Here is an 11,020-nt window from a genome sequence, read left to right on the forward strand (position 1 = left end):
AAAGCCTAGAAGCGCATGTGCTTCTTGCTCCGAACACTCCCATCAGGCTCCCAGACTGGGAAAGGGAGCGAATGCATGATTTACACAGGAGCTGAAAGGCAAGCAGCCGCTTCCGAGAGCAAGAAGTGTAGGATCAGGAATAAACTATCATGGCTTTGTCCAAGATGGTCAACGGTATCCATATGCTCTCTGGAAATTTCTGAGCTTCTAATCCATCAGTAGCAGTTCTCCTCAACTTGGAGTGTGGAGCTGAGAGAAAACAGCCCTGCGGAATGACTGTACCTGATAGAGCCGTAATGCAGCAGAACAGCAACTGGTGCGCAGCGCTTGCACAGCAAGCCAGTCGTACCCAGTCACCTGAAGCCAGAATTTCAGGTCAGGATTATTTTTTTTTTTTTTTAAAGCGCATATCAGCAATATAACTTTACTTTCGCTTTTATCATCTACTTTGAAGCAGAAAACTAAATCTCAGGAAATATACAGCTGTTGGAATTTGTCAACTCTCCTTTGGGCTTTGAAGCTTAACAACCACAGAGCAAACTGTACACTGCTCGTGGTTTCAAGACTTCGAGGCGATGAACTTTTGTTCAATAATTACCACAGAAATGACAGTCACCTGCTGAATCACCAAAACCATATCCCAGCACATCCGCATTTCTTCTGATGTGTTTCCCATTCAATTGCTTGTCTGGGTACATCTTCCTTGCTTCTACAGAAAGAGTCAGCGAGAGGGGCACGCTTCTAAATTGTAACTTACCATCAGGCCTATTAAAATGTTACTGCTTTAGTGACAAAAATAGGAGGAAAAAAGCTTCCTTTATTCTTTGAGGTGAGGGATGAAATGTCAAAAAAAGAAAGTGAAGCTATTTACTTCCATGTAGAATGAGAGCTGTGGGAAGATGAGCCTAGACGAAGAGGTACATACCTATTGTACTTTTGGGGTTTTTTGAACCTTTGTTTCCTAAAACAGCATTTTTCTTTTTTTTTATAACTTAATTTTTCCATACATTACAAAAATGTAGAAAGTTTTTATGCTTAAAGCTAATCAGACATTACATATTGTTTAAAAATCATCATCCATTTGTTATGCCTTTGATTTGTAAAAAAGAGAAGTTTATACCAAGCAGAAAATGTCATTTAATATCATTTTTTTTAATTAAGCCACTAATTCTGAGGCAAATGGTTAAACTTTTTCCTAAAAAAACCCCAAACAAATAAAAACCCCTTATTAAAATAACTGTTCTCTCACAGTTTTATACATCAATAGTAATTTTTACTAAGAAGCACAGGAATCTAAAGTTATTTTTAAATTCCTTTTACAGTTCACAGTTATTTTCTTACCTATCAGTCTCAGTAAGGAACTCATCTCACTCAAAATCTGACCTGGTAATCAACCAGACAGAACTGGAGGGATGCTCTGGAAAGTCCCTAATTCACCAGTCTGGTGACAGGAAAACAATGAGAGTCACACACATAGAAAATCACAGAATTGTTGAGGCTGGAAAAGACCTCTGAGATCATCAAGTCCAGCCCATAACCCAACACCACCACAGGGGCCAGACCAGGGCACTAAATGCCACATCCAGCCTCTCCTTAAACCCTCCCAGGGACGGTGACTCCTCCCTGCCCTGGGCAGAGCATCCCAGTGCCTGAGCACCGCTGACACTGAAGACCTTGTTGAAGTCAAGGGAAAAAAACTCCACCCCCTCCAACTATCCCCAAAACCAGGCACCCTTCACAAAAGGCAGCCAATGTTGCCAGGTATAATTTGCCCATTGGCTACAGATGAGTAAGACTGGTGTCCTCACAGGGCAAAGGCTGAGGAAGAACTTCACTGAGCTAAGGCAGCAGCCGTTCAGAGGCGCACACCAGCGCTACAAGAACCGCGGTGCCATTCGGGGCAGCTGATGCTCCTAACGCCACAGGTAAGTAACCGCAGGCACGCCCGGAGAGCGCCTGCAGCCAGCCAACACAGCGTGAGCCCGGAAAGATAAAGAGGAACACTTCACAAATACACAGGCTGACACGTTCCTAAACGCTCTCCCAGCCGTGGGGCTCAAACCCTTCCTGCAGGAGAGCATAAGCCTTGCTTATCAAATGCCGATGGAGTGCCAGAAGAGGGGCAACGTTTTTTTACTTTTTCATCACTCAGTGTAACTCATTAGCACATATGCCACTCGATTAACGTGCTAACCAGGAACTCATGTTTGCGCTGCTGTCCTTCTGAAGGATACAAAACACATTCCATCTGTATTAGGTTCCACCTGTCTACAAAGTTTCCCACTAAATAGGTCAAGAAAGCTTATTAGCAGAAGCCTTCAGTACCAGCGTGCTGTTCAACATCCTCTAATATCATCACATCAGCAGCCTGATCTCTGGTTAGATATCACACATAGAGCACCATACAAAGCACGACAGTAACAAAGTAAAACTAAGAGCAGTCACCAGGACAAGAAGAAAATACTGAGATTGTTTGTTCTGGGCACATCTATCACTGTCTGACAAAAGTACACCCAACAACAAATAGTATAAGCAAGGAGAGGACCGCGGTCTACCCTTATTTTTACTTCCAAACATGCAAAATACTTATGTGCCACACTAGAAAAAAAATAAAAATATATCAATAAAAGGCAAGACATCATCCTTTAGTTTGTAATTCTGATGTCAGACACCAAGAGGCAAAAATACATTCGCCAAAACTGAATACTCCAGCACAAAGAGTTAACGTCGTGGGCTGGCCGACAGGAATTGTACCACTAAAGATGTGACAATGGAATCTGATGGAAGAGTCAGAATATTTGACCAGCCAGGCCACAGACTTGCCCCAGTAAATTCCTACTTCATGTAATTGGTTAGAATTTGTCTTGAGGGGTCAAGTATGTATGTCTTCCAGATTATCAGATGTCATATGATGCCATGCATAAAGTGCACAGCGTTGAGCAACTCAAAATGCACATGGGTTAAATTTCAAGAGGCAATTATTCAGCGGAAAAGAATGAGCATCTCTTTGCTCAATTAAAAACAGAGTTTAGCATGCATCACCGAGGGCAACTAATTCCTACTTGTATGTCCCCTTTAACATTCACAGTTGGCAAACAGCAAACCTACATTTTCTTAAGGCAGTTTCAGATAACTCTAGTTCTTAAGAGTTTACTTCATTTCAGTTATTCTAGAATAACTATGGTAAAGTTCCTCAGTAGCATAATGCCCTGTTAAAACACACAGCTTGGACAGTCCATCACTCCATCAGCGTGTAGAAGCTGTCAGAAGGTTTTTCCCGGGAAACATTAATCAAGCCATCATCTGAAACACCCTTCTGAAATTGTTGGTTCTTTTTTTTTTTTTATCTTTTACAGATTCTTTTTCAAAGAACTGAGCTCTGATAATTGCAATTAGCTTATAGTTATCTAGCTGGATTTCCAAAACAATTCACAAAGCAATCATTCTTTGCCTCGTTTGTGTTCTATCAAAGCACGTAGGGAGCAGAAACTGTTTTAACAGAGCTAAAGTTTTTGTTTATTCAGGAAACATAAACAGTGTTATAACTGGCCAAAACTGCAAACATCTACAGACGTCAATCATATGAGCAAGTCTTATTTCCTTATCAGACTACAGATAAAGGGAAACAGGAAAAGCAGGACCATTTCACCCATCAACAAGAACACACCGGAGGAAAATTGCTGAGTCATAAAGGCACACACAGCATTAAGAGCTATTCCAGCACAAACAGATTATTTGTACACATCTCAAAGTGTATTCATATTAAAGTCTTAAATTACTTATTTTTAAGGTTTAGTCAAGTAAACTATACTTGCACAAGTTTGAATGGATGAATCACAAAGCCCACGGAAGACAGACGTGGGGGGCGCAGTACTACCTCTAATTATATTTCTCTATTCAAACTGCCTTTGGGAGAGAGAGCAACAGCTACTCTAGTTTCTACAACAAAAACAAAAAGCTCCAAATCCCACTATATTTAGGTGTAACACTATAGTAATAGAAACTTTACCAAAGATTACAATACTTGGAATAGTCCATGTCAGAGAAGCAGCTGCACTTCCTAAGGCCGAGCTTTTTGCCTTGCTGCCCATCCCAGGTTTGAATGTCACACTAACCCCAACCACGTCAATCTCTACAACACTTATATGGTTATCACAGGAGAAATTATCTTTTAGGCTCTGATCTTGTACATGAGAGAATATTCACTGCAACAGGTATCCAGAGCAAAGCCCACAACAGTATGCTCAAAACTAACCTCCCTATTAGCAAGTGCTATAAGGAAAAGACAAATGCTCTGCATACTAGGACAGGGGTTTCAAAAAATTTTACAATAGCTTTGTGAACATAAGAGGCTCCTACACTGACCTTCCATACACCTTTGATTAAATCATACATATAGGGGAGAGAAGATGCATAACCTTTTATTCCTCTTCCCTGCAAAATGAGTCCTAACAACAATTAACATCACTGAAACACTACAGCACAGCACAAAAAAAAGAAAATCCAAAGAATATATTAACTATCAGTACTTGTGCCCAGTTTCTCCTCGTCATCCTGCAAATATATTGACACATTAAGCTCTTACTTTACGATATAAGCAGAATTTTCCATTTTAGGTGTTCAGTTTAGGGTATATTAAAGGTCAATTATATCAATCCACAGCAGTACAGGGCTGTGTAGCTGCAAGATGTGCCTAGTGACTCCGCACTACTAAAAAAAAAAAAAAAGTTTCTGAGCAAACTAAGAACAAGCATGTAACAATGAAAACATACACATTTTGAGATTTAAAGTGATGTCACAACTACACGGCTCTAATCATCATTTTTGAGGATCAGAATTTAGAAATTCAAAGCCTAAATCCCTACTTATGTTCTGTTACATAAAGTACAGGCTAAAATAGCCTGTAGCAGACAGCCAAAAATGCTCAGTATGAATCTCAGGGGATTGGCAGGGGGGAAAATGTTTAGGGCAAGGAGAGAAAAAATAAAAAGAAAATGGAATAAAGACAAGTACACCAGTGTGAAAGAACAAGCATGGATTAGGAAATAACCTGAATGGTACGCTAGCCTGATAATGAAATAACCATGCACTTGCAATGCTCCCATTTTGTAATAATTTTAAATTGAGGCTGGGGGGAAGACAGTACAAAACAAAACATAATTGGTTTCAATGAGGAGAGGTTCAATTATATTTTTTCCTCCAACTCTCAGGTAAGATTCAAAGCAGCTCACTCAAAAATGTGAAAACTACTTCGCATGCAAGGTAGAAATATTGAACCTAGAAAAGTTAGTCAGAGAGAGAACAAGACTTCCAAGGCTGAAAACCGAGCAAAATTTAATCTGAATAATACTGAAATATATCTGCTAGAAGAATCACCAAGAGATGGGGTAGATTCTCCATACAGCAGCTTCAAATCAAAATGGGATGAGCTTCTACAAAAGCCACAAAAAAAAAAAAAACAAACTCTCAAACTACGGGGTGTTTTCTACCTTGGAAGTACAAAAATGGCTCGAGACAGAGTCATGAATCAAGTAAGACTAGTCAAGCCCACCAGAAGCTGCTGGCAAATGTAAATTCCTGTCTTGCATCAACGTAAACATTGAAAGCAGTAGGTGCAGCCTGACTCTGCTGCTCTACCCTAGAGGGCTTTAGCTCTTCCTGACCTGGGAGTCCAGAGTGCCTGCATATGTGGCAGGAGGAGCAGAGAGAGAGGGTAACATGAAAGAGAAGTCATACTTTTAAAAAAATACATGAGGAAAGCAGCATTGGACAAAGAAGGCAGGTAAAGCCAGCAAGAGCCTGAAATATAAGCACGTCAGGTCAGATCTGCTGCATTATCTCAGCCTGAACGGCTTGAGTTTTGATGAGTTGTTCTGTACTTTGAGGTTTCTCTTCCAGACCATCACCTAACATTTGGCAGAAATTTATACCTGCTAGACTGTAGATGTGTTGCAGCTCTTCTCAATGTGGCAGAATAAATACACCATCTCCCACTTTGCCCATCTTTCCCACCTGTATATCTTATCCTAAGCTATACTCACCAGAGCAGGAACCACATGCCAGCTGTTCTCTTCAAGATACAGTAAGACAGAACAGCAGACATCACAGGAGAATCGTATTGTATCACCAAATATATTTTATGTGATGACAATGAGTGCACTGCAAATCTACGCTATGTTATGCCAAGGAATGTGTGTTAATTATATTACAAAGTAAAAGTAGGCAATGCAAACTTACTGGAAAAAATTCTCAATTATTTTGTTATTGCTGTGCTTGCCAGAATCGCTTGCATCCAACATAAGAAACCAATTCTGAACTAATTTTGAGCAGAAACTTTCTTCTGTAATTGCAGAATACTGTCCAATAAGCAAGAGGGGAAAAAAACACATCCTTTAAACCACGGGAATTCTTAGTGAAATGGATGAAAGGATAATTGATAAGCAACAGATTAAATTTCATTTTTAATCTACCAATACATACATGGCACAGCTACGTCATTTTTGAGTTTGCAAGCCTCTCCTTGTTTCTCAGTGATCCTTTAAAAAGAAAAATCATGACTCTAATATTAAACAAGTGATCAATTACACAAACTCTACTTTTATCCCTTTAATCTAGCCGTTTCACCAAAGCCTCAATAAGTCTAATTATAAACGTTCTTCCTTACTGCAGTCAAGTATTTAAATGATTATCAATTCATCACATAATGACCAAAGGTAAAGGCAAAAAGGGCTTTTCCTTTTAACATGCATGGGGAACACAGGCTATGCTTAAATAATCATCCAGTTGTGTTCCAGATGCTGAACTCACACTAACCAGCACCCAAAGAGCTGTTCTCACATATTCTACTTTCTGTCTTTCACCACTGAATGAAACATGCATGGGCACTTGGCATCAAAACCGAGTGAAGTAATACCAGGACAACATATAAATCTTTCCTTACTGACTGTGAGTGGATACCTGCCTGATTTATCCTAGTCTCTTAAAAATAAAAAGATTGCCTTAAGCCACTTTCAGAAAGTATCTTACACGCACAAAATAAATGCTCCAGTGGTGATTTAAGCTAACCTGCTTGACTTTGAGGAGTGCTAATCCACTTCAGTACAGGCAGGTAGCACCGTACAGCTGAGAAGTGACACCATCTTAAATCACTTCTTAGCTTTGACTCACCACACAAGAACTTTGACTCTATAAACAGACATGAGACAATTATTTTAAGCCACAACAGAAATTTCCTTCTTGACTACAAGGTCAAGTTCATACATATAAGACCATGTCAGAGTGCCTGACATGGGGATAGAGAAAACCTCCAGACATTATGTGGGCTTGACCCCACAGAACTAGTGTCTCTAAAGGGCAGTGATACAGAAGGATCACTTCACAGCACCTTAACTGCACTAACAAACCACAACAACCAAAAGCAAATGCTTAACAGAATGCCATCACCAACAGAAGTAAGGTGTTTTGAGGTTGTGGAAGGGGAAAAGAAAACCCCACACATCTATTTCTTACAACCTGAGATATGGTAAGCATACAGAAGTCTGCCCTGTTTCAGTTGTCACTATGGAACAACTCATCTATCTTGAAGTCTGGACGTGATGCCAAGCCGTCTTAATGAAACGGGTCAGGGGAAGACACTTTTTTATATGTATATACACATACATATATACACATATTTAGCTTTTAAAGTAACAACAAAAAAAACCTCATAGACATCTAAGTGAGCTACACTTAATCAAACTGATATAACTTCTTGAGATGTCTTTCACAAAACAGATCTTTTCCCCCCCCCCCCCCCCAGACTTCCGCCTTCAGAAAACAGACATTCACTCTGAATTATTTCAACTTGGAAAAATGCAAGTGTTTTCTTTGAAAAAATATCTATTGTTACAGCAAAAACTTGGGTTTCCTTTCAAGCAAGATCATATGATTATGCGTTTATATTTTACTTTCCGCAGGAATTTACACACCCCCCATTTGCATCCTGTTATTCATTTGGCGTTTCCCTTTACTTCAGCATGCTGCGTTAATAAAGTGGACCTGCTGGCTCAGTCTATGCACTCAAAGTGACAATCAGTGCTCACTCTTGCATTTGTCAGATTTATTCTAAAGGGCTTTCCACAGAGAACGAACTACAAAAAACCACAGTCCTTCTAAAAAGCAGTTCTGTGTGAAGCACTGCACAGACAGGCCATGAAACTCCAACCTCGAGGTTTTCAGGGTATTTTTGTTAATTCTGTACTTCAAAGCACTAATTTCTCTTTTGGAGGGTATGTTTCCACCAAAAGGGATTCCATGCTATTTAAGTACATTAAAACAGTATGAAAGATCTTTTTTTCAGTACTGGATCTCTCAGTCATAGGCTAGTTACTCTTACTTTAGTCATTGATGTTAGCCTTTGAACAGTTAGGTACATACTGTTAACTAACCTGATCTGTAATCCTGCAGTTCAAAGGCCTGAAAAGAAGTAGCTAAAAGTGTTTTTCTGCTGAAAAAGGTTAAAATAGCTTCTACTGAAGCTATCCTATCTGAAGGTATACACTAAGCTTGCTTCATCTTACAGTGGTCAAAATGTCTTGCACAGGAAAAGCAACATCTATCTCTTCTCATTTAGCAGGCTTTATTTTATGAAGGACTACAGGAAAAACACTACGGTACTGCACCCAGTATATGCCCTTAGTTGTTGCCTGAGAAGTCCTTTCCTGCAAGGCAAATCAAAGTTCTGCTACTTAATTCATGATAACACAATTAAATACCCTATATTCTACAGCTGTGGTGCAGTGCAGTAGCATTAGCTGCATGTGTTCATCTGATGTGGATACTTTGCTAATAATAACCTGTATTTTCAACTCCATAGCGTAAGTTTGTTTCAATTCTGGATCCACAGTAGTTAAATTGGAACCTGAAATGCAATTACAACTTCTCTGCCACTAACACACATCTAATCCATTGCAACTTTAAAAGGCTGAAAGCTGCCCTTGTGTTGGAGTTAGAAACAAGCCACTGAGGTAAATTTGCTGTGAAAGGATTCTGGCTCTCATTTCACAGGTAAAGCTGTGAATTTTTTTTCCTATACAGAAATCATAGCCTTAATCTCCTTTATCCCAAGATCTTACAGTGTGAAATGGTCCGGGTGGGAAGAGAGTGGCAGGAGGAGAACAAAAATAAGCATTTCCATTGCACGAGAAATTGAAATTTGCTATTATCACTCCATCCCAAGCAAGGTAAAAAATCTGCAGTCTTGTATTTGCTTCAGAATACATAATATTTTTTTTAAAAAGTTTCACTGAGACTAAAGCTTCCTCTTCAATTTATCAAGTGGGTACATTTGTTTTACAGAAGTTGACGTGAGATAATGTCTCACAAAGACTTTGATGAAAGTGATGTGATAAACCTTCATTTCATGGGAGCAAGTATTTTCATTTAAACAAACACTGCTAGAAATACTTGACCAACTCTAGCCTTGAGTAGATTCCATATTAAGAATTGTCCTGAATGAGCACATAAATCAAGACACTTGCATATTTTCTTCAAACAATAAAATACTGGATCCAAATTTATGAGCATTATTAAACTGAAGTGACTATACACAATAAATTAAAATAAATGTTCTGTATTCCTGCAGGAAAAAGTTGAAACTATCTTAGGTAGTTCGGTTTCATCGGTGCTTTCATCCACAGTATGAATTCACTACCAAGAGGCTGGAACATTAAGTCTTAAACTGATGGGGACAGAGTTTATTTTAAGGTGCAAAAAAGTAAATAAATAACTTGCAACTTAATATCAACTCCATTGCAAGCAAGATTCTTTAGCCACTTCACTGACTGACTGAAAAAAAGGACAAATTCTTTAAACACAAGCTACCTGCTTTATTCCAGCAATGAAAACGAACAGACTCTTTCTGTTGTTGAAGAAACTGGAATGAAGCCACCTCACCCTACAGAACAGCTCAGGTAGTAAAGGCCAAGGGTAGGGCCAGCTCCGAGGTGGTGTAAGAGAAGAGGAACTTCTGGCCTAATTACTAGTCCAGGTGCTGGTGTGTGACCCTTGCCAGGGCTGGGGTCAGTGAAAACCTGCCCACACAACTGGAGAACCTCAGCCGTCATCTTAATACCTCGTGTCCTGCATTAATCGGGGCTTGAACACAGGAAGACTTTGCCTCTCTGTCTTTACAAGTCACCTTTGCAATAATCTATAGGAAGAGGCATTAGCAAGTACTTTATATTAAAGTTATTTCTGATGCCTCATTAAGCAAAACATACAGCTGTTGGGAACTCCTGACTCGTTTTGAACAGCAATAGTTTTATACAGGCGATTTTCAGAGGGAACAAATAAACTCCTTAAGTATCTTCGAAAGACTAAGGAAAAGGACTGGAAGACTCATTAACGGCAACACTACTTTCAAATGCAAAGCTTTGGAAGACTAGTGATTTAAGTTAAATATAAGTAGTTACATTTGGTTTTGGAGAAACTAGAAAGCTTGCTTTATACAGTTACATTGTATACACCTGCACAACTGGATGTTCCATTAAAATACAGATAAATTTAACAGTTTTAAGTACTTAAACATCTGCAATCGACATACAGTATGAACAGAGTTTTACAAGCAGTCCAAATCCAAATTAATTCCCAGCCTTACCGTCAAAAAAACTTTTGGCTCTCAGGTAACTGACACTAAGCCTAAGCACAGACAGCTTATCCAATTTGGCGATCACATCTTGAGGGAAAGGCAGAAGGCTAGCCAAGCGGTCCAGCTCCGCATTCAGGCGGTCCCTGTGTCTCTTGGATGGGTTGGACTTGACTCCTTCAGCTGGGGATGGCTTTACTCTGTGGTAAAAAAAAAAAAAAAAAGGAAAAAACACAATATAAATGGAAGTTTCTTCCTAAGACGAAGGCAAACATTTGCCAAACCTAAAGTTACAAATTGTCTTCTAAACTTTAACAGGCAATTTTTTTTTTCCCCATGTGAATATTGTTTACAAATTTTGTTAAAAGAAAGAGTGGGACCTACAGCTGTTTGAAC

At 39.3% G+C, this 11,020-nt stretch overlaps 1 protein-coding gene across 1 annotated transcript in view; it reads right to left on the minus strand.

The window, feature by feature from the left end:
* Positions 1-10,817, minus strand: part of LOC104276283 (aryl hydrocarbon receptor-like) — a 51,930-nt gene extending 41,113 nt beyond the window's left edge. The window contains 1 exon segment of the mRNA XM_009872540.1: positions 10,637-10,817. The gene's annotated coding sequence lies outside the window, so the exon portion shown is untranslated.
* Between the last annotated feature and the right edge of the window lie 203 nt (positions 10,818-11,020).

Source organism: Apaloderma vittatum, unplaced genomic scaffold, assembly GCF_000703405.1.
Source record: "Apaloderma vittatum isolate BGI_N311 unplaced genomic scaffold, ASM70340v1 scaffold7337, whole genome shotgun sequence".
Lineage (NCBI taxonomy): Eukaryota > Metazoa > Chordata > Aves > Trogoniformes > Trogonidae > Apaloderma > Apaloderma vittatum.